Genomic DNA, 21,652 nt, shown 5'->3' with positions numbered 1-21,652 from the left:
CTCCAGCTCTCTAGGCCTCGTCAGCCTTCGCTTTCCCGGCTTCAAGTTCTCTATCCAGAATGTTCTGCTAAGTGAAGAAAACAGCTTGTGTGGTGTGTTGTTTGTGGGATACGATTTGTATGTGTCTGTGTAAGTGCACTTTTCACAATGGGTATCCCTGGGAGGCTCTGCACAGTTCGATTTTTTTGATTTGCACAACCGTCTTAAAATATGTCACACGCTGAGGAGGAGGGATCTTTCTGTAAAGTGTATTTATTTCTCCGAGCCCAACACCAAAGTATACTGAACACAAAACTTCGTACAAAATGACATGAAATAGCTTCAGTACTTCATTTACAGAGGCTGAGCCACCACAGATGTATCCTTACCCTCATACATTAAATAAGACAAATAAGGCCCAAGAAAGACGCAAATACTTTATTCATGTGTTCCTAAAAACATTTTCAAAATTAAAAATATAGATGATTTGTAACATAAAATCATAGTAAAAACAGGGGGATGGTTATGTGAAAGAAACTTCAAGGGAAGCCCTCAGTCTTAGTTTTCCATTCAGGCTGCTGCCCCAAGGGCCACTCCTTTGTGAGAAAAGTGAGGCCAAGTCTGTTCACCTACCTCAAGGGCAAGTAGTATCTGTTTAAGAGCCTAGGCCTTAGAGTCACACACAGCCAAGTTCTAGCACCGGCTCTGGAAGTTACTTCTCTAAGCCTTGATTTCCTACATCTGTTAAATGGGGTTAATAATAATACCTGATCCAAGGTTTGTTCTGAAGATTAAATGAGATATGATGGATGCACTTTGCATACCTCCCTGACAGAGTGTTTGATGAGTGGCTGCTTATACTTTTTTTTTTTAATCCTGCAGTATTCCAGAGGGCTTTTGGTGGTTCACAAGGGGACCTTAAAGATGACAAGAAGAGTGAAAGAAAGCAGATGGAATTAATGTACTAGTAATCAAAACTGGACTCATAATTGTCCTCGTGCCATGAAACCACATGGCCATGGCCAAGACACTAATTCGACACTGAACACCCAGGTAACCACGAGGAGAAAGAACTTGCACCTGTTCTATCTTTGTCCCCTGTTTTAATGAGTCTAGTCACCCACAGAAGCAGTTCTCATACTTCATGTAGAAATAACAAAAATGTCATGTTCTTAGGCCCCATACTCAGAGATTGTGATTCAGTGGATCTAGGGTTCAGAGGTGCAGGGTGGGGGGGGGTACTCAGGACTCTGACTTTTTACATTGGAGATTCATGTGGGAACCATGGTCTGCCCTTTGAGGCACACTGTACCCCTCTGCTCCAATGTCTGGGGATACATCCGAGGCCTCACTCCTCTTTGGATACCCTACAAGGCTAGCCAGCACTCTAGTACTGTCAGCCCAAAACGCTTTGACCTGATTTCTCAGAAGTTTGTCCTGCTTCACAATCCAGATCCTGATTCCAGAAAACTGAATCCAAGCCCATGAGCTTCCTACAGCCTAGAAGGTCTGCTGATGAACAGTGAGCTGCAGCTTAACGTGAGTGATAATTTAGCTGTGAAATGAAGGGAGCCCTCCTAGAAACCAAAAATAACTTGAAGAATTTTTGACCACAGAACCTTTTCTCCCCCCAGAAGAATGCTTTAAGCTTCTAGTACATATCTCAAATAGGAGAAATTTTGCAAGCTAAAATGTGTAATTTTAAAAATGAAAATGTTGCTCAGCCATGGTGGTGCAGTGGTAACTCATGTGCCCTGCAAGGTTGGAAGTTGTACTGCAACCATGGGTTTGGATCCCCAGTTGGTCTGAAGAACATACTGGGTGTGCCTGTTGACATCTGGAATCCTGAGGAGTTGGAGGACCAGGTAAAGGGGATTGATCACAGTGTGATGAGACCCTGTTGAGGGTGCTTCTTTCTCCCTCTCTCTTGTGCATGCTCATGTTACTATTGAAAATATAAAATTAAACTGTTTAGAAAATTATACATGTAATACATGCATGCATTATAGAAAATACATAGCATAAAAAGTTGAAGCTCTGATTCTGTGACTCCTAGGGGTAGCCATTGCCAAGATTTTGATGTATATTCCTCCAAAGTCTCTTGATATTTCTCTGTATATTTTTATCTATCTATCTGGCTATCTAAATGGGACCGAATACTTCCACAAGTTGAAAATAAGTAGGCAACTGAAAATCACTCTGTCTGTTATTTGAACCTAAGCGATTAAACTGTCAATGAAATGAAGACACGTGATAATTGTGTGGATAATGAAGACTATCTTCCTCTGACAGTCTGGGTACTTCTAAACTAGGGGTATGAGCAGTAGCTTCCACTTATCATCTCAAAGATGTATACTCTTGAAGAAAAAAAAAAATAGAAGGTTTTAGAGCCAAAAATTTAACAGTATATATCTGAATTGTATGATTATGGATGATTTTCAGTTTCTTTATGATTTTCTGAATTTCCAAAAATGTCTACAATGAACTTGTATTTCTTTATTTTGCTTACTATTATTATTATTATTAAAAATTCATGATAGAGTACACATGCATGCAGAAGAGAAAGAAAGATAGAGGTACCTTCCACAGAGTCTGGTCATGCCATAAACCCCTTCCTCCAGTCCAGTCCATTAGGTCTTGGGTACTTGTGCATGTGCCCAGCATGTTTTAGGCTGACTAGGCCATGGATCCTAACTGTGGTTGCCATGTGGGATCCAGCTTCTCTTGAGCAAGGCATTGCTGCTGCATCATGGAGCTAGCCCAAACTCTCATTTTTCTATTCAGAAAAAGATGTTATTGAAAGAAGAAATGAGTGAAGCATGTACCAAAGGTAGTATATCTAGTAGTTTAGGAATTTATGTTCTAGAATCACATAGACCTGGGTTAGACCATGATTCATATTTTAAATATAATTGAATGTGCTCATGGGTTATAACCTTTTCCTGGTATGTAAGTCACCAAGTCACTGAAATGGTGTACTTTTATGAGTGGTGATGGAGAAATATCTGTGGTATTTCCTGGAGGCAGAAAACTGCCTGAAGTGTTCTCATTCAATTTTCAAGCATCCCTCAAATACATACTTTTTATTTTAATGCTTTGTGAAAGATTCCTAGAGTCAGCTTCATGCTTAAAGGGATTAAACTGTCTTTGCCAATCTCTAGCCCTTCAATGATGACTCTGATCTCATTTCCACAATGTCATCTTTGGCCCAGGATATGAAGGCAGAGGGTGTTAGGTGCAGTCACTACAGAGTTTCCTCATCCCACTGGGCATCTTTGGCCTGCTCAGCTGGACTGACTGCAGAGTAAGACATATCCTCTATGTTGACATTGTTTTTGCCACTTGCATGTAGAAACCTTTTTCTTTTCCTCTGTAGATGTAATTCTAGGTTAATCCCAGTGAAAGGAATGGGTGTGTAGATAATTAGAAGGAAGTGGGTGTGTGCTAGGCTGTGGAATGGCTGAGGTGTAGAAATGCTTATACTAGAAAGGTGTGGGACAGTTGGTCTGGTCTTGCTGTTAGTGGAGATGGGTAGAACAAGGCAAGGTGGGAATGATGTGCAGAGGGCAGGCATCTGGGGCAAAGTCCTGTCACGTCCTGTCCAGTTGTTCCCTTTTTACATCAACTCCAACCAACAAATATTTATGGACTATTTACTGGGTTGCATTTACAGCACAAGTTGTCAAAACACATAAAGCACATTTTGTGAGGAGAAGCCCTGGAGCACATAGGATTCCCCAGGTGAGCTGTAACTCTACCTTAAGCCTGGGCCTACGAATTGGAGCATTTTCCACTTTGACTTGTTTTGGTACTCACATATGAGACTGCATTTGTTTTTCTATTCATAGATAATTTACATTCATCCAGGTTTTATTGAACCTTGCTCTGGAAATCTGTGAAAGGTATCTATGACCTTTGGCCTCCTGCCCTATCATTTTCTCTCTAATCCTTGGTTTTGAAAATCCTATATATTTATTCTTTGTTAATATTTATTTATTTTATTTTTTTCTTTAAAAATTATTTATCTATTTATTTACAGTCATTCACTGTACCTCAATACAGTATACAAAATGAGATTTTCCATCCAGTATACATTGTATATTGCCTCAATCAAGGATACAACCATACATGTTATGTTATCATCAACAAATAATTTTCTATTTCTTGTTTCTTATATATTTTGCTTTTTCCCCCCTTGATTCCCTACCTCTCACCCTCTGCCAATTCCTCCCCTTTTCCCCCACTGTATGGTATGTACAGTTGTTTTCCATGCCTTTTCTCCCCCACATTTTATTGCTTCACTAAGGATTTTAATTAATTTAAAGACTTTCAATAGCTAGCACAGCTGATATATACATATTTATGAACGCATGTCTGACTTTAGGCGTAAACCTCAGTGAGTAAAGTGAACATACTATAAAGTAGCACCTTGCTGGGGCTATATAGCTTTCTGCAGTCATTAAATAGGTATTAATAGGAATTTTTAATGCATTTTTAATTTCAAAAAAATTAGTTTTAATAGATCAAAATCAAAAAGTGTTAAGAGAAATTTGCTTAAAACTTAAAGCCAGGAAAAAGGTTAGGGTTCAATGCAATAGTAGGTAGATGAACCTATCAACAGTTCAAGAGAAGACAAAAATCCTTAAATATGGAAATCAAAGCATCAAAGAAAATCAGTAATGTTTTAGTCTATTCTATTTCACTAGTTTGGACTTATGTAATTCATCTTTCTTCTAATGAATTTGCAGTGTTACTGTGGTCTGATCTTTCCATTTAAACTCTGGAAGTTAACATTCAACTCCAGACTTGCCCCTACCATTAGACTGGTCATTCTCTTGGTTGTTTCCTTTTTTTTGTGCTCACCAGACAGACAGAGAGACTGAAAGCGAGAAATAACCCCTGGGGGGTAACCCATGCTGCAATCCCTTCTCTTCCATTCTCCTCTTGGGTTTTTGGGCACGCACGCACCCATGCTTGGCGTGAGTTTTAAGCCACCGGGTCCGGGACTTGAACCGCGGTCGACTACATGGGAGTCCAGCGACATAGCCATTATGCTAACTGCTGGTCCTCTTGGTTGTTTCTTGTACTCTGATCTCTGTGTGTCTGACTTTAGTTTTCCTGGTATAGCACTCCCTTCAGCACTTCTTAGAGAGCACATCTGGTGTTGGTAAATTCTTTCAATTTTTGTTTATTTGAGAACTTTTTTCTTTTCTTTTTCCCCATATGAAAGGTAATCTTGCTGGGTATACTATTCTTGGTTGAAACTGTTTTTCACTTAACACTTTGAATGTATTTTCCCATTCTTTCCTTGCTTGCATTGTTTCCAATGAGAGGTCCAACGTTAGTCTTATAGGATAGCTTTTGAAAGTAACTTGATGTTTCTCTCTTGCCAAATTTAGTATCTTGTCTCTGTCTGTGGTTTTGGTCAATCTGGCTATGATGTGCCTTGGGGAAGATCTTCTTGGGTTGATTCTATGTGGGGTCCTTTGTATTTCTTGGGTCTGGATATTTAAGTATCTCTCTAGGTTTGAAAAGTTTTTTCCCAGGATGTTATGGAATAGATTATCAATACTCTTATTAGTTTCTTCACCTGCTGGGATACCAATGATCCGGTTGTTTGGGTGTTTAATGGAATCTAGTATTACTCATATGTTATTCTCATTTTGGGGGGTTATTTTCTCAGTCTCTTTGGTGAATTTTTCTAGGTCAGAGGTTCTATCTTTTACAACTGAGATTCTATCTTTTGCATGATCTAATCTGCTTTTGGTATTTTCAAAGGAAGTATTGAATTTCTTGTATTACAGCCTTCATCTCTGACAATTCCATTTGATTCTTTTTTATGGTATGTATCTCCTTTTTCAGATTGTGCAAGAACTTCCTCACCTCCTGGAACTCGGTGTCTCTTTTCTCCTGCATCTTTTGGAGTTTGTTGCCTCTATTCTCTTGCATCTCTGTTAGCTTTATCACTATGAATATAATAAATTTTTTATCTGACATTTTCATGAGTTCCCTTGTATTCTCTGTGGAGGAAGAGGAGTTATTCTTTTCCCTTAGAGGAGAGATATTTTCTTGGTTTCTTATATTTTTTGTGTTATTATTATTACTTTTTAAAGTTTGCTATAGGGCATGTGTGCTCACCAGAGAGAGACAGAGAGAGGGAAAGTGAGGAAGCAAGCATCTAGGTCTGGAACTCAAACTGTGGTCAGCCATGTGGGAATCCAGTGCCTTAATCATCACACCACCTGCTGGCCCCTCAATATTCTTAATGGCACTCCTTAAAAATATGTCATGTCTCTGGATGTCTCTGGTCTTATTTTTTTTTTAAGATAAAATACAGGGAACTTCAAAGAGTTCATGGAAATATGAAGTTAAAAGATAAAATGAAAAATATAGGTCCAGGTACAGTGATAAAACATGATATTCCATGAGGCAATCCCACATGAGAAGTTCCCAGTTCAAGTCGGGAGACCTCCTTGAGTATACAGGGCATCCACTTGCTCATAATCTGGGATAGGCTGGGGCTTGAGTGGATCACTGTGTCAAGACTCTGTATGGGGTGCTGTCTCTCTGTCTTTCTATCTTTGTCTCTCTTATTCATGGGAGCAATAAATAAGTAAACTTTAAAATATGTATAAACTTTTTCTCAACAAAAGCTTCATCAAGGTCAAAACACTTCTGTTACTAAGCAATGATACCAGCCATTTAGTCATCCCTGAAAAAGGCCTGGGAGTTTACCTGTGTCAATGCAGTCTTTTTTAACTGAAGAAAAGTGGATGCCCTTTAAAGATTGTTGCTTTTTATTGGGTTGTCAGGAAAGTCACGATGATTTTTGCATAGAAAACAGAAAAATATGTCACAGCTTTCCTACAACCTAATGAGACTGAGGAACAAAGGCTAGACCTGTAGCACAGTGGGTAAGGGAGCCAGATCCGGCATGACTGATTGTGCAGTTCTAGTCTTGACCCTGACTGCTTGAAAAACATGGTGTGTGTGTGTGTGTGTGTGCGTGTGTGTGTGCACGTGTGTGCATGTGTGTGTGTGTGTGTGTGTGTGTGCATGTGTTTGTGTGCACGTGTGCACATACCCAAAATCCTGACAGAAAGAGAAACAGAGGAAAAGTGTTCGTGTTGTAAGCATGCCCCATTGGTGGGGAGGGGTGCTTTCTTTTTCTCTGTCCCATTCTCTGGTGCACATTCTGGCAATAAAAAAAGACGAGAGAAAGAAATTAGAAGGAGATCAATCATGACTGCAAAGTGAAAGCTTAATGATTTCTCAGTAAAACTTTTACAAAATCACCCTTATTTGGTGAGAGAAATGAGTGAAAGTGTTGTCACATTGCAGAAGCACTTTCTGGGGAAGCTTTCCTGGGTGTTTTCCTGAAAACACTCTCAGAATAAGCAGATGTTCTTGTTCTTTGGCCCTTCAGAAAGTCAACAAGCAAAATGCCTTGGGCATGGCCCAAACCTATTGCCACGATCTTTGCTTTTGAACAGTCTGTTTGCTTTGATTGGACTCTTGGCGGTAGACATTGCTTTGATTGTGCTTTGTCTTCAGGGTCATACTGGTAAAGCCACACATCATCTTCTTTTACAGTTCTTCAAGAAAATGCTTCAGGATCTTGATCCCATTTGTTTAAAATTTCTGTCAAAAGCTCTGCGTCTGATCTGGAAATTAAAGTAGAAACTTTGCACAAGAGAAACGTTCTTCAACTTCTATTTCTCAGACAGAATTGTGTAAGCTGAACCAGCTGAGATATCTATAGCACTGTTTCTGTTTCAACTGTTCATCATTTGTCCCATTCAATTAGGGCATGAACAGGATTATTTTTTTCCCTCGTAAACTGATGTGGAGAGTCTGCTGCTGCAGGTGTCATCTTTAACATCAGCTTCTAAAATGAGTTATCCATTTATAAACTGTTAGTTTCTTTGGGGCATTGTACCAGAACTTTTCTATAAACTATAAACTTTTTTTTTTGGAGAGATTTTCACTGTAGGGCGCGTGCGCTCGCCAGACAGACAGAGAGAGACATAGAGACAGAAAGCGAGAAATCACCCCCCAGGGGGGATGGTCACGCCGCAATCCCTTCTCCTCCATTCTCCTCTCGGGATCTTGGGCACGCACGCACACGTGCCCGGCGTGAGTTTTAAGCCACCGGGTCCGGGACACGAACCACAGTTGACTACGTGGGAGTCCAGCGACATAGCCATTACGCTAACTGCTGGTTCCCAAACTATAAACTTTTTGTACAGCCTCAATGATGTCACTATTCTTCTATCCAGGCCTCACCATAATTTTGATGTTTGTTGCTTCAATTTTAGGAGCATTCATGTCGCTCTGATAGGATGATGCCTTATCCTTCTTAGTGCCTCCAGTAGATCGTGGAAATAGATTTTGTTCAGATATGTTATAACACATCAGCATGAGCTTATTTTGGTACACAAAAGTTGTTTTAAATGATATGTATTTTCCATAATATGGACTCTTGCAAGACCCCTTGTAGTACAATAGTTATTAAATATATCTCTCTTCTTGTGATACCTCCTGAACTCCCAGACATGCAAGTGAGGTATACCATAAATCCAAGTCAAGTGTTCCCAAACGTTTCCTTCAGATTTTCCTTGATCTTTTCATTCCTTTTACTCTAACACGTTAACAGCCAAATAGACACTAGATTTTATTTTTGCTTCATAGTAGGTGAAAGATATTTGTTTTAGACCTTGGAAAAAGAGAATCTTGAGTTGCTCCCCTATCCCAAATGACCTACCATAACCGGTTACACTTCAGTTGAGGAGACGATGAGGCATGAGGTTAAATAATGCCAAGACAGAAATGTGACCAGGTAGGGGGTGATGAGTCACCAAATGACTTTCTACCTAAGGCATTACTGTATTTGCTATGTAAGCACTGATGGTGATGAAATGCTACTCTAATATTTGCGAGGCCAGAGAAATTTAGCAAAAAGGAAAAGTAGTATCCTCAGTTTTGTCATGTGACAGCATGGAGAACAGACCCTGGAGATGGACAGTCTTAGGTTTTGGCCCCAGAACTGTTCTTCTAGCTGGGTGATTTTGGACAAATTATTTCAGTTCTCTGACTCTCCTATCCTCTTCTGTAAGATGGAGCTACTAACAATACCTGCTTCAAAGTTCAGATAGAATGATTATCTTACATTTTGCATAGAAGATAGCTCAATGCATTGTGACTTTGATTAAAATTAAATAATGTAAGAAAGGAATATGAGGGGCAGCAACTGGTGAGGTGATTGGGGAATTGGACTCCCCCATGTCTGACCATGGTTCAGGTCTGGAACCTGGCAGCTTGTTTTCTTACTTTCTCTCTTTCTCTCTGTCTTTCTCTCCAATAACTATAGAAAGTTAAAAATTAATAATAAATAAATAAATAAAATAATTCTAAAAAAAGTAATGTGGTTGGTTGGCAAGTGAATCTCTGGTCTACACATGTAGCAAGTATACATGTATAACACAGGAAAAATTTCCAACTATTTTGTCTTTGACTATTTGTTTAGTGAATTATTTCTCATTTGACAAAATATTTACTGAGCACTTACTTTGTGCCAGGTGCTATGCTAGGATAGAGAGAACACTGTCCCCACCAGTAATGTGCTCACAGTATGGCAGGTGGCAATAAAAAAGCCAAGAGGCAATGACATTGCAGTGTGACACTCTTATGGTGACAGTCAGAGTGGGGTGCTTTAGAAGCACACATGTTTGGAGTGATAGGTAGGGAAAACTTCCCAGGAGAATTGATGTCTTAAACTTAGACCTGAAGAATGACAAATTAATGTGAGAAACACAGTAGCTATCTTTGTCAAGAGAGCATCCTATGACTGGGTACAGTGCTGTGTACTTCACATGCATTTTGTCAGCTAGTGCACACCACAAAATCATGAGGAAGATACTACCCTGCCTACTTTAAAGATAAGACAACTGAAGCTTAGAGATGTAAAGTTAACTTGCCATAGAAAATGTAGGTAGTAAGTGAAGAAGCTGGGATTGAAACACATCACTTTTTGGGTCCAATAGTATCATCTGTAGAATGATCACGTGCGAACACCTGGCATTATGTTTATAAGGTGAATGCAATTCAGATTGGCAGAAAAGGTATTTTTCTTAGGTAGGCCATATATTATAGGCCATATATTAGGGGTGTTCAGAAAGTGCATGGAATATGTATTAGGGAAAAACTGTGTGTATTTCAAAAAAATTTTGGACCAAATACACTTTTATTCTAAAAAAAAGTTAAATTTTTTTCAGAGAGAGAGAGAGAGAGAGAGAGACTTTCAACAGGATTTTTATGCTGTGATCCAGCCCATATCTCAGCCAGCCTGGATCACAGGCATGTGCACGTGCTCAGTGTGCTCAGGGAGGTCCTGGGAAAGTAACTCAGGACCTTTTCCATGGGAGACCAGTTGTGTTACTGCTGAGCTGCCACCGGGTCCTAAACTTATACTTTAGTTTCTTCCTTTTTAACAAAAATTTTTGAATCTCTTTTTATAGAAGGCCAGAGGGATAAATGATTTCCTAAGGTGTGGGTTCACATGAAATAGAAGACATAGATAATTCTTCAGAAAGAGAGTGGTTTGTGATCCCAAAGTTTGTGAGAATGAGGGATCCAGACTTGAGGATCAGCTGGGAAGGTGTGATAGGTAGAAGGCCCAGGAAGGAGAGCAGTAGCAATCTCGTGAACAATGAAGATTGGGACTTGTGCTTCCTCCCACTGCAAAGAAGCAGCCACATGGCATTTCCATCTGTGACTACAAGTGAACCCAGCCCTCCTGGGCTCCTTGGGTACCACTGGTTACACACCAGGGTGTACTGGGCTTACCTTTAAACCTAGAACATAAAGAGAACTGGTTAAAAGGGAGCAATCCCAGGGTTGGGAATATCAAGTGAACCTACTCAGCCATGTGCTGGGGGCCATTGGAGCAAGCCTTCTAGACAAATGGATAGCAGTGTAGCCAACTTTCTCCATTTCTGTTGTCTTATTGGATTATCAAAATTCCACAACAACTTTTTTTCCACTCCAATCACAAGTTGAGCCAGGAACACCAATGAGTCTGGGAGCTAATTTACAATGTATGGATTCTTGCACTGAGTCTTATCTGAGGAGACTTTAAAACATTTGTAGAGAAATGAAATTAATGTATGAGTTTATTTTGGTGCAAATTTTTTTTGAAATCCATACATAGTTTTTTTCTTTTTAAATCTTACCAGAGCGCATGTTCATTTGCCAAAGAGAAATAGAAAGGGAGAGGGATGAGAAAACATCCCCCATGAGGTGTGATCATGCCGCAATTCCTTTTCTTCCATCTCTCCTTTGAGGATTTTGGGCATGAACACACATATAACCAGTGTGTTTTCTTTCCTCCCTCCCTTCCTTCCTTCCTTCCTTCCTTTCTTTTCTTAGAGAGATTTTTTTGCTATAGAGCATGTGTGCTTATTGGAGACATAGAGACAGAAAGTGAGAAATCACCCTCCAATGAGGGTTGGCTATGCTGCAACCTCCCTCCAGATTTTGGGAATGCACACACACACCCATCCCTGGCATGAGTTTTAAGCTGCTGGGTCTGGGACTCAAACTGTGGTTGACTATGTGGGAGTACAGTGATGGTACCATTCCGCCATCTGCTGATTCCCCCCCAGCATGTTCTTAAGCCAGTAAGTATGGAACTTGAACTGCATGGTCAGCCATGTGGGATCAGGCTGCTTTAGTCCTCAGGGCCAGAGCCAGCCCAGGATTTTTTTAATACCTATTTTCCAGAAAATTTTTGAAGACCCCTCATGTTCCAAAACTAGCAAGAGTAATTGAGGCTATCAGTTTCTGACGCAGAAACTTCCCTTAATAAGTATAGTATGTGAACATTTATGGAGTAGTCCTTGAACACCGTCCTAATACTGGCAGCTCACTTTTATTTAGAACTCTTGTTTCTTGCCAGAAACCACTTAAGAGCTTTATAGTTAATCCTTTTAACAACTTTTAACAGGCAAAGACACTGGGGGCAGAGACAGGGTGAGTAACTTGCTCTATGTCTGCCAGCAAGGAGGTAGCAGAGCTGGATTCTGGATCTCAACACCACCCTCGACTGCCTCTGCCTGGGGCCAGTGGTGCAATTGCCCCATGTTTCTATCTGACAGGCTTTTTGCCAAAAATGCCTTCTGAAATGCTTTGAGCTTGGCCACCATCAAAATAGTCTTGCATGATTTTAACTGGCATTTGTTTATCTTACAGTTATTTATTGAGTGACAATTAGGTGTCTGGTATTGTGCTAAGTTCCATGAGTGTGGTTATGAGCAGAACAGACCTAGAGTCTATCTTCATGGAGGTGAACACACATGTGGATAGGACATGAAGGAAATGTCATGAAGGAAACAAATGGGTGGTGAGACAGAGAGTAATAAGACATACGCTGGCACACTAAGTTGGGGTGCCTCTCTGATGAGGTGGCATGTAAGATGGGACCTGAAAGTGAACCAGGGTAAGAATGAACAGAGTCATGATGATGGGAAAAGGCTTGGTGTGTTTGAGGACCTGAAAGGGGGCCAGTGTGAAGTGTAGAGAAGTGGGGAGAGGCTGGCACTGGACTGAGAGTGTGGCTAGCAATGCCTTCTGTGTGAACACCTTTGGCATTTGAAGATAGAGGTCACTGAGCTGAAACAGCCATGACAATCAAAACCAAGATTCAGTATGCTTTGCAAAAACATAAAAAACAAATGAGATCCCTGGGAGCTACAAAACATGGCCAACTCAACTTAACCTTCTTAGTTTACAGAGCCCTTGGTGCCCCTGTAATTTTTTCATGTCACCCCTCAGCCAAAAGAAATATTTAACAGTTCCACTTATTAAATACGTGGGTCCAAACAACTTACAAAGCATTTATGCCTTAAGAATATTCTAATAGTCATTTGAAAAAATGCTATGCATACTTTAAAAGAAAAAAACAATATTTTAATTGTACTCTTGAATCTCCACAATTACTTACTAGTGAATGTGTATTTCTGTTGGACACTGTACACATCTCACCAAACTTTGGAATCAGATTGGTCACTGTGACCCTTATTTCCTGTTCCACACAGATTTCCTTGTGGCATTTACTGTTTGTCACAGTAACTGTTAAAAACAAGGTTTTGCAAAAATATGCCATCACTGAAAGGAATGTATTGTAACATGATCTAATGTTGAGGCTATGAACAACCCTGAGTTCTTATAGTCGTCAATGGATGTGTTTCCATTACAGAATTTTTAATATCTCACCTAACTCCTGAGGATTCACTATGCTACTCTGGGATGAACTGGTATACACTTTGAGAACTACCAAACTCGACATTACTACTTTCAGACTATGGAACTAAGATATTCCTTTGCCAGTCAACTCTTTCTCATAGCAGTGTGTGAACACGTTTTTTGCTTGGAATCCAGGAAGAAAAGTTGTCACCCTCTCTGAAAATTGCATCTTATTTGTCCTGAACTCAATGGGAATGGACCCACAGTTCTAACCCATGCTATCCAGCTAAGTTGGATAGCGGAGAGGAGGAAAAGGGTGAGAAATACATACAGATCTTCAGCAGTAGAATGAAAGCATGTGAGATTGAATCAAGAGGAAATGAGTATCTGATTTGCAATTGTGATTTGGGGGCCCTTGATGAAGAAATGAGTGCTGAGCATCTGAAGGGTTGGTTCTTGTCATACCTTCAGCTGAGCTGGCTAAGCCTTAGCTGTTGGCTCTGTAATCAGGAACATCCTGCCAGAAGATAATTAAAGAGCAAAAGAGTTGAAATGCAGAGAAGGAATTCAGTATCCAGCTCTACCAACACATTCCTTGGTTCTCCTTATTCATTTCCCATAGCTGTGTTTTATTCTTGGTGGATGAGAGAGAAAGTGTGAGGATTAATGAGCAGACCTTCTTTGGAATGCCTCAGAACCTTGATGCAATGTAAATATCACATTGTCTCAAAGGACAGAAACCAGCAGAACCAGTTAACTTCAAGGCAATTTAACTTTCTCTTTGTGTGTGACATCATGTATGCAAATTTTCCTGGCTGATTGAGACTGACAAAACCAGTTCTCAGGGTAATTGGGGGATTATCCTTGTGATGAGCAAAGCACAATTAAGACCAAAGGGAAGAATAATTCAATGAATTTGGGCTGTTTACTCAACCTCTCTGTTGCCTTGGTTATCTAATCCATAAAATGGGGATAATATCTACACAAGAAATAATGATACTGAACAAAACCAGGTGTCAGGTACTGTGTTACATGTTTTTATACATTAACTTATTTTATCCTGACAACCATCTTAAGAGGAAGGTATAATCCTCATTGATGTCTGAGGAAAATGAAGCACAGAGAGAAAAAGTGACTTATATCATAGAGATAGAAAATGGCAGGGCAGGGATAATGAGACACTGTCTAGTATATGAGTTGGTGAAGATCATGCATGTGAGTTCTTGGCCCATGGCAGCACTCTAAAAATATTAAATATTATTATGAATAATATTTTATTTAGCAATAAATAAAATTTATTATTTTATCATCTAACATTTAAATGAATAGAATTAATAATGTCTGGCTTGGACAGGTGAGGCAGAGCAGAAGGACAGTCTAGACCATGGGCTCAGTGAAAGCTAAGACTCAGAGACAGAACTATTAGCTCTGGGATGGAGAGTAGACAGGAGACCTCAAGGGTGAGTCTTAAGCTGCAAAGAAAATAGGAGGAATGATTTCTGCTGACAAGACAATAAAATAGTCTGACCATCTGGTGGTAGACAGTGCATCAGCATTAAATATAGGAAGTGAGGAGATCAGAGCTTTGCTCTACTCCTGTTTAGTGAGTCAGACTGCCTGTCCTTGAGGCCATACCCTCCTCTTGGAGAAATTCTTCAAACCTGAGTCCACAAGACCTGGCAGGTAGGCACTGTCGATGGAAATAATGAACTCTGCAAAAAATAATAATGCAATTATTTCTAAGCACGAATATGTGTGACCTAGGCCTGGAGAGAGGGCAAAACATGCCTTTTTTTAGGGTGATCAGGTACAGGGGTTCCTTTTATTTGGTTCTGAGAGCAAGAGACAAAGTTTGGAATTTAGTGAAGAGTTTTTCTATTGATCTGGCCCAAAAAGGCGGGATATTTGAAAGGGAGGGGAGGCTTGTAGGTTATAGATGGGTTTTACAGTTTTAGATTAGTGATTGGAAAAGAAAAGTTGCTGAAATCAGAAAAGAATGTACTTTAACAGAGATAAGGAGGCTTTATATACCTCACAAAGATACCATGCCAGAGATAGGATGTAGGAAGAGCCCTGTCATCAGTGGGTCAAAATGGTCTGTTAATGTTTTGGGGTGTGATTCCCTCCAGGCCCTCTGGAAAGGATTTTGGAAATAGGAAAAAGTAGTCAGACTTCTGTCTTCAGTACCCAGGTCTACTGGTGATGCCCCAGGCCAGAGGGAAAAATGATGTTTTTGAGATCTGGAGTTCCCAGAACTGTCAGGCAGGTACCCAGGTCTACTGGTGATGCCCCTGCCAGAGGAGGAAATGATGTCTTGGAGATCTGGATTTCCCACCCAAAAGTCCAGCTTTCATTCTAAACTCATCGCTCCACTGGGACAGGCTGTCATTGGGTGCTTCTGTGTGTTTAGTGGTGGGGGCAGAAAGAGAAACCAAATAGCAGAAGCCCCTCTCAAAGTCATGTGGCTTTCTGCACCCTGTCTCCTATTTCTCCCTTCCCTGGTGATACTTCCTTTTAAGATCCAAAAGGGTATGGATGACTTAAACCTTCTTCAGGTTCAGACATTTCTGAGTGAAAATGAGGGATTCCTTGAGAGGAAATGAAAGACAGAGATGCAGTTTTGTCTTAAGGTTTTCTTTTTCTTTCTTTTTTTTTTTTGGAGACGTTTTTGCTATAGGTGCATGCGCTCACCAGAAAGACAGAGACAGAGAGACAGAAAATGAGAAATCACCCCCTAGGGAGGATGGCCATGCTGCAATCCCTTCTCCTCCATTCTCCTCTCAGGATCTTGGGCATGTATGCACACACGCCCGGTGTGAGCTTAAGCCACTGGGTATGAGACTTGAACTGTGGTCGATTACATGGGAGGCCAGTGACATAGCCATTATGCCAACTGCTGGTCTTACCTTAAGGTTTCCTAATGCATACCACTGAGAAGATTGATTCTGAAATAGAAGGATGAGACTCAAATGTGTGATGTAAATGCAGGCATTTGAAGTCCCTGCTGGAGAACACATAGAGATGACTAGGGGATCTCCAGTTACCTTGTTGGAGTCTTTGATTTTGAAGCTGGCCATTGGAGCTGAAAGGGCACAGAAATAGAAACCAGACCACCTTGGGTCTTCTGGTTCAGTGTTTTCCAAAGGGCAAGTGCCATGTAAGGTGATTTTGGAAGGCGAAAGAGTAACTTGTTGAGCAATGACTCACACATGAGAACTTTCCCATCTTCAAAGTTATTTTCCAGTTCTTTTGATGCTATTAAGGAAAAAGTCTGAGTTTTGGGATTGTGCATCTTTAGAACCTCCCCATCACTGGTTGATCTCACTTAACAAAGAGCAGCCTGTCTTCAGTCTCACAAGATTTAGCAGTCAATAGCATCTGTTGTAGAGGGTCTCACCCTTGCTTACCATTTCCTGGTGAGAGCTTTAAAAATGCCTGGTCTCTCCTTGCCCAGAGGAAGTATGATTGAATAGGTCTGGGATCAGGCCTGGGCATTGGGATTTTAAAACTCTCCAGGCAACTGTTTTTAGTTAGAATGGTCTGATATTGTATTTATTAATTTTCTTTTTTTTTGAGAGAGAGATTTTTGCTATAGGGCGTGTGCACTTGCCAGAAAGACAGAGAGAGACAGAGAGACAGAAAGCGAGAAATCACCCCCCAGGAGGGATGGCCATGCCACAATCCCTTCTCCTCCATTCTCCTCTCGGGATCTTGGGCACACACGCACACGTGCCCGGCGTGAGTTTAAGCCACCGGGTCCAGGACTCGAAGAGTGGTTGACTACGTGGGAGTCCAGCAACATAGCCATTACACTTATTGCTGGTCCCTGCATTTATTAATTTTCTACTAATAGTGAATGAGAGTGATTTTCTAATGAAATCACTGAAGAAAAATTCCTTTCAACAGCAATTGACTTAAATAAAAACCAAGTGTCTGTTAAATAAAATTATAACTAAATAGTGCAGGCAGCATGTAGGTATGGCAAAAACCAAAACATGTATTGATTGCATTTTGGGAAACATTCTTTGGGTCCTTGCTTAGCTCTACTCTTTCTGACTTCTTGTATTGTTTTCTTGACAATAAAATGGAATGGTAACCTCAGGTTACCTTTTTCTGCAGGTCTATCCTGGGAATCAAATAATTGAGCTTTTTAAGTTTAATTTGCCAAACAAATATTAGGAAGGAAATAAAAGGGAGAAGATTCATGTTGCAAGAAAGGGTAATGGGCAGATTTACACAGAACTGGATTTGGGCATCTTCAGTCTGGCTATTTGGAACTTCTGGTTTCCTGTGCTGTGTTCTCTCTCTCTACTAGGATGATCCACTGGTCTTCATTAAAGGTGTCAAAGCTCCAGTGATGATTTATACCACTTACTAGTGGTAGTAAGCTAAAGAGCACTCAGAGTCCCACCAAAACCCTAGGGGCTGTATATTAGAACACACTCTGGACAGCTGGCACTGCTGCCCCCTTAGTCAGGGTCTTCTGCAGATTGTGTTGGATATGCGAGGAACTGGCCTGGCACTTTACAGTCTCAAATCTGCACTCACAAGCTGAGTGTCCTTTTCCATGGGTCCCAATTTCTTCATTTTTTTTTTTTTAAGACAATGAAGGGTTTGGACTAGTTTGGGATTGAGTAGGTCTAAACTCCAATGCCTTTGGTAACAGTGAGGTGACCCATGGCTTTGCCAGGGGCGTAGAGAGTGGTTAAGTCTGCAGCAAAGTAGAGAGGACAATCTCATGATGAAGACACTCAGATTCAATTCTTAAAAACCCTGGTATTGTCTAAACAACAGTTTGGCAAGATGACAATTGATGATTCCTAGATGCGGTAGTTTCTAAAATCCCCTTTAATGCTAAAAATAATTTTATGGTAATAAAATAAATTCAAGAATTCTGTTAGAGATTTTCAATATGACTTCTATATTCAGTAATACCCAGGGGCTTACCTGATAATAAGACTTAACATTTATAATAAGGGCTAACATTCTTGTGCTCAGTTCTTTAAAACCACTTAATCTTTCCATAGCCCTGTGAAGTTAGTACTATTTTAACTGTTACAAAAGATGAGGAAATTGAAGGTCAGAGAGTTTAAGTCATTAGGATAAGATCTCTAGAGCAGCATTGTCCAGTAGAAATTCCAAATGAGCCATGTATATAATTTTGAATTCTTTAGCAGCTATATTAAAACATAAACAGGTAAAATTAATTTAAATAATGTATTTGATATAGCCTAATATACCTAAAACATTGTCATCTCAAACTATAATCAATGTAGATCCACCTGTGGCATGGTGGTTAAGCTATCTGGATCCCATATGGCCAACTACATGGTTTGAGTCTTGGATCTAGTGGCACACGCCAAGCACATGTGCATGTATGAGAAAGACAGAAAAACAGAGAGACAAGAGAAAGAGAAAAAGTGCCTCTAATGGGACATGGTCATACTGCAGTCCTTCCTCCTTCATTTCTCCATCCCATCAGAATTTGTGGCATGTGCACATGCATATGTATGCACACGTGTGCATGTATGCATGGCACACACACACACACACACACACACAAACACACACACAGCTGGTGTGTTTTTAAAAACACCAGGGCCAGGTTTGAACTGCAGTTGGTACTATAGATCTGGCTCCCTTAACTTCTAGGCTGTGGGACAAACTTTCTCTCTCTCTTTCAAAAATAGCTTTATAAGATATAATGCACATGCTGTACAATTCACTCATTTAAAGTATACAAGTCAGTGGTTTTTAGTATATCCACATATGTGCAACTATCTCCACAATCTTAGAACATTTTTTTTCATCTCAAGATAAAACTCCATATTCTTTAACTATCACTCACCTATTTGGTGAATTCATCTATTGACTAATATTTTTTGAGGAAGTGAATTTCTTAGGGTTTTCTGTAGAGATTATGTCATCTTCAAATAGAGATCATTTTACTCTTCCTCCCCCCAAATCTGGTTACTTTGCATTTCTTTTTCTTACCTAATTGCCTTAGTTAGAACCTCCAGTATAATGTTACATAAAGGTGGTGAGAACAGATATTCTTGTCTTGTTCCTGATCTTAGGGGAAAGCATATAATCTTTCACTACTAAGTATGATGTTAGCTGTGAGTTTTTCATAGATAGCCCTAGTCAGGTAAAATAAATTCCCTTCTATTCCTAGATTTTTTTTAGTTTATCTATCTATCTTTCTATCTATCTATCTATCTATCTATCTATCTATCTATCTATCTATCTATCTATCATCTATCTATCTATTTATCTATCTATCCATCCATCTATGTATCAAGAGAGTTAGATCCTGTCAAATCTTTTTCTGCATGCCACAACCCATTCTCCTACACTTTTCTACCCTGTCAGGATTTGGGACATGCATATACATATGACCAGCATGTTTTTCAAGCCTCTGGGGCTGGAATTTGAGCTGTGCAATTAGCCAGGTGGTATCTGGTTCCCTTAACCACAAGGCCACGGGACTGGCCCAGCTATATGTTCTTTATAGATAACCTCTAGATTAATTTGTAGAATAAGACAATTCCTTATATTCTTACTTTGCGGAGTTGTCATTTTTCTATGAATGGATGCAGAATATTCTCAAATAATTTTTCTCTTTCATTTTCTGAGATAATCATACAACTTTCCCCCTTACTCTTCGCCTATTCTACATGTAATGCAGCAAATTTCAAATATGGGCTTATAAATATTAACTCAAACCTAGATTCCTGAAATGAACTTTACTTGGTTGTGATATATTGCATTTTTTATGTTGGGCTGTTGGAAAAGTTGTGACACATTTTTTGTAGAGAAAAACAAAAATATGTCATGATTTTTCCAACAACCCAATGTATTGCTGGTTTCAATGTTCAATGTTCATGAGTGAGATTCGTTTGTCATTTTCATTTCTCACAGGGTCTTTGTCAGTTTTGGGTATCAAAACTATGCCAATTTCAAAACCAGTCGGTGAATATTTAGTTATTTTAAAGACTGACATAGGGGACCCTATGATGGCTCAGTGATCAAATGTGACACTCTGTGAGGCTGACCTACAAGGAACGGTTCCAGGTTTGTGTCCAGAGACTTCCCTGAGTACACAGAGCACAGGTGGTGCTCTGAAGCTGTGAGTGGATCAGTGTCCAGACCTTGTTGCTCTAGTAAGCTTCATGGGAACAAGAATATATTTTTTTCTGTTTTATTTACTTCTGTCCAAAACTTATGACAGTGTCTGACCCATAGTAGGGGATCAACAAGTATTTGTTGAGCACATGAACTCGGTACCTGGAGTCAGAAGATCTGGATTAAATAATCCTGAATCTGTCATTTGTTAGCCTTGTATGTGATTTTTTTTTTTTTTTTACAAAGAAAAAGTTTTGCTATAAGGCATGTGCACTCGCCAGAGAGACAGAAAGCGAGAAATCACTCCCTAGTGAGATGGCCATGCTGTAGTTCCTTGGGATCTTGGGCACACATGCACACATGCCCAGAGTGAGTTTAAGCTACTGGGTCTGGGACTCAAACCATGGTTGACTATGTGTGAGTCCAGCCACGTAACTATTACACTATCTGCTGGTCCCTGCCTGTGATTTTTAAGTGACAAATGAAACTCTTTAAGCCTCAATTCCTTTATTTCTATAATGGACTAATAATTGTTGTCTCTGAAATAGTCAATGTACAAGTCTTTTATGAAGTATAAAAACTTACAATGAGGCATTTTGTATTATTATAGTCAGAAAATGTCTTAAATATTCAAAATTTCTTTTTACTTGGACTTCCTTGTGTTAAAAATTCACATCAATGGAATAAGATATTTCATATGTAGGACACTTATATGTACATAAGTAAAAGATAACATTGTCATGCTTTTGTTGTCATTAATGTATCAGCAGAGATTAATATAGGAACTAATTCATTGTCATTGATATCATGATATATAGGGGAGTTTTTAAATTTTTTTTAAAAAGATTTTGTCATATAGCTTGTGAACTTACTAGAGAGAGACAGAGAGACATAAAGTGAAAAATAACCCCAGAGGGATGACCATGCCACAATCCCTTCTACTCTGTTCTTCTGGGATCTTGGACATGCATGCACGTGTGCTCAGTGTGACTCTCAAGTAGGTCTGGGACTTGAACTATGGGTAGCCATGTGAGAGTCCACTACTTCACTACCATGCCATTTGCTGGCTCCAGATGTGGAGAGGTGTGTTTTTTTAATGGAGAAAACAGGAAGTACAGGTTTAGAGCATGGAAGTGGTGAGAGGAAGTTCTAGAAGGGGTGTTCTAAGTGGGTTGGTGGGGAAAATAATTAAAAATTCTTTTATTAAAGCTTAGGCTGGGCACTAGATAGTGGGGATGTGGTTAAAGTACTGGACTCCCACATGGCTGACTGTAGTTCTAGTCTTGGACCTGGTGGCTTGCTCTCT

At 39.8% G+C, this 21,652-nt stretch overlaps 1 long non-coding RNA gene across 1 annotated transcript in view; it reads left to right on the top strand.

Moving 5' to 3' along the window:
* Window positions 1-872: 872 nt before the first annotated feature.
* The window catches only part of LOC102499585 (uncharacterized), a 246,334-nt gene continuing 225,554 nt past the window's right edge, over window positions 873-21,652 (top strand). The window contains exons 1-2 of the long non-coding RNA XR_336932.1: window positions 873-1,032; window positions 1,433-1,518. This is a non-coding gene — a long non-coding RNA (uncharacterized LOC102499585). The remainder of the gene's footprint in view (window positions 1,033-1,432; window positions 1,519-21,652) is intronic.

The sequence above is a fragment of the Tupaia chinensis genome, unplaced genomic scaffold (genome assembly GCF_000334495.1).
Source record: "Tupaia chinensis unplaced genomic scaffold, TupChi_1.0 Scaffold143796_1, whole genome shotgun sequence".
NCBI classification, from domain to species: Eukaryota; Metazoa; Chordata; class Mammalia; order Scandentia; family Tupaiidae; genus Tupaia; species Tupaia belangeri.
Note: the sequence above shows the minus strand (reverse complement) of the source record. Positions and strands in the feature narration are given on the sequence as shown.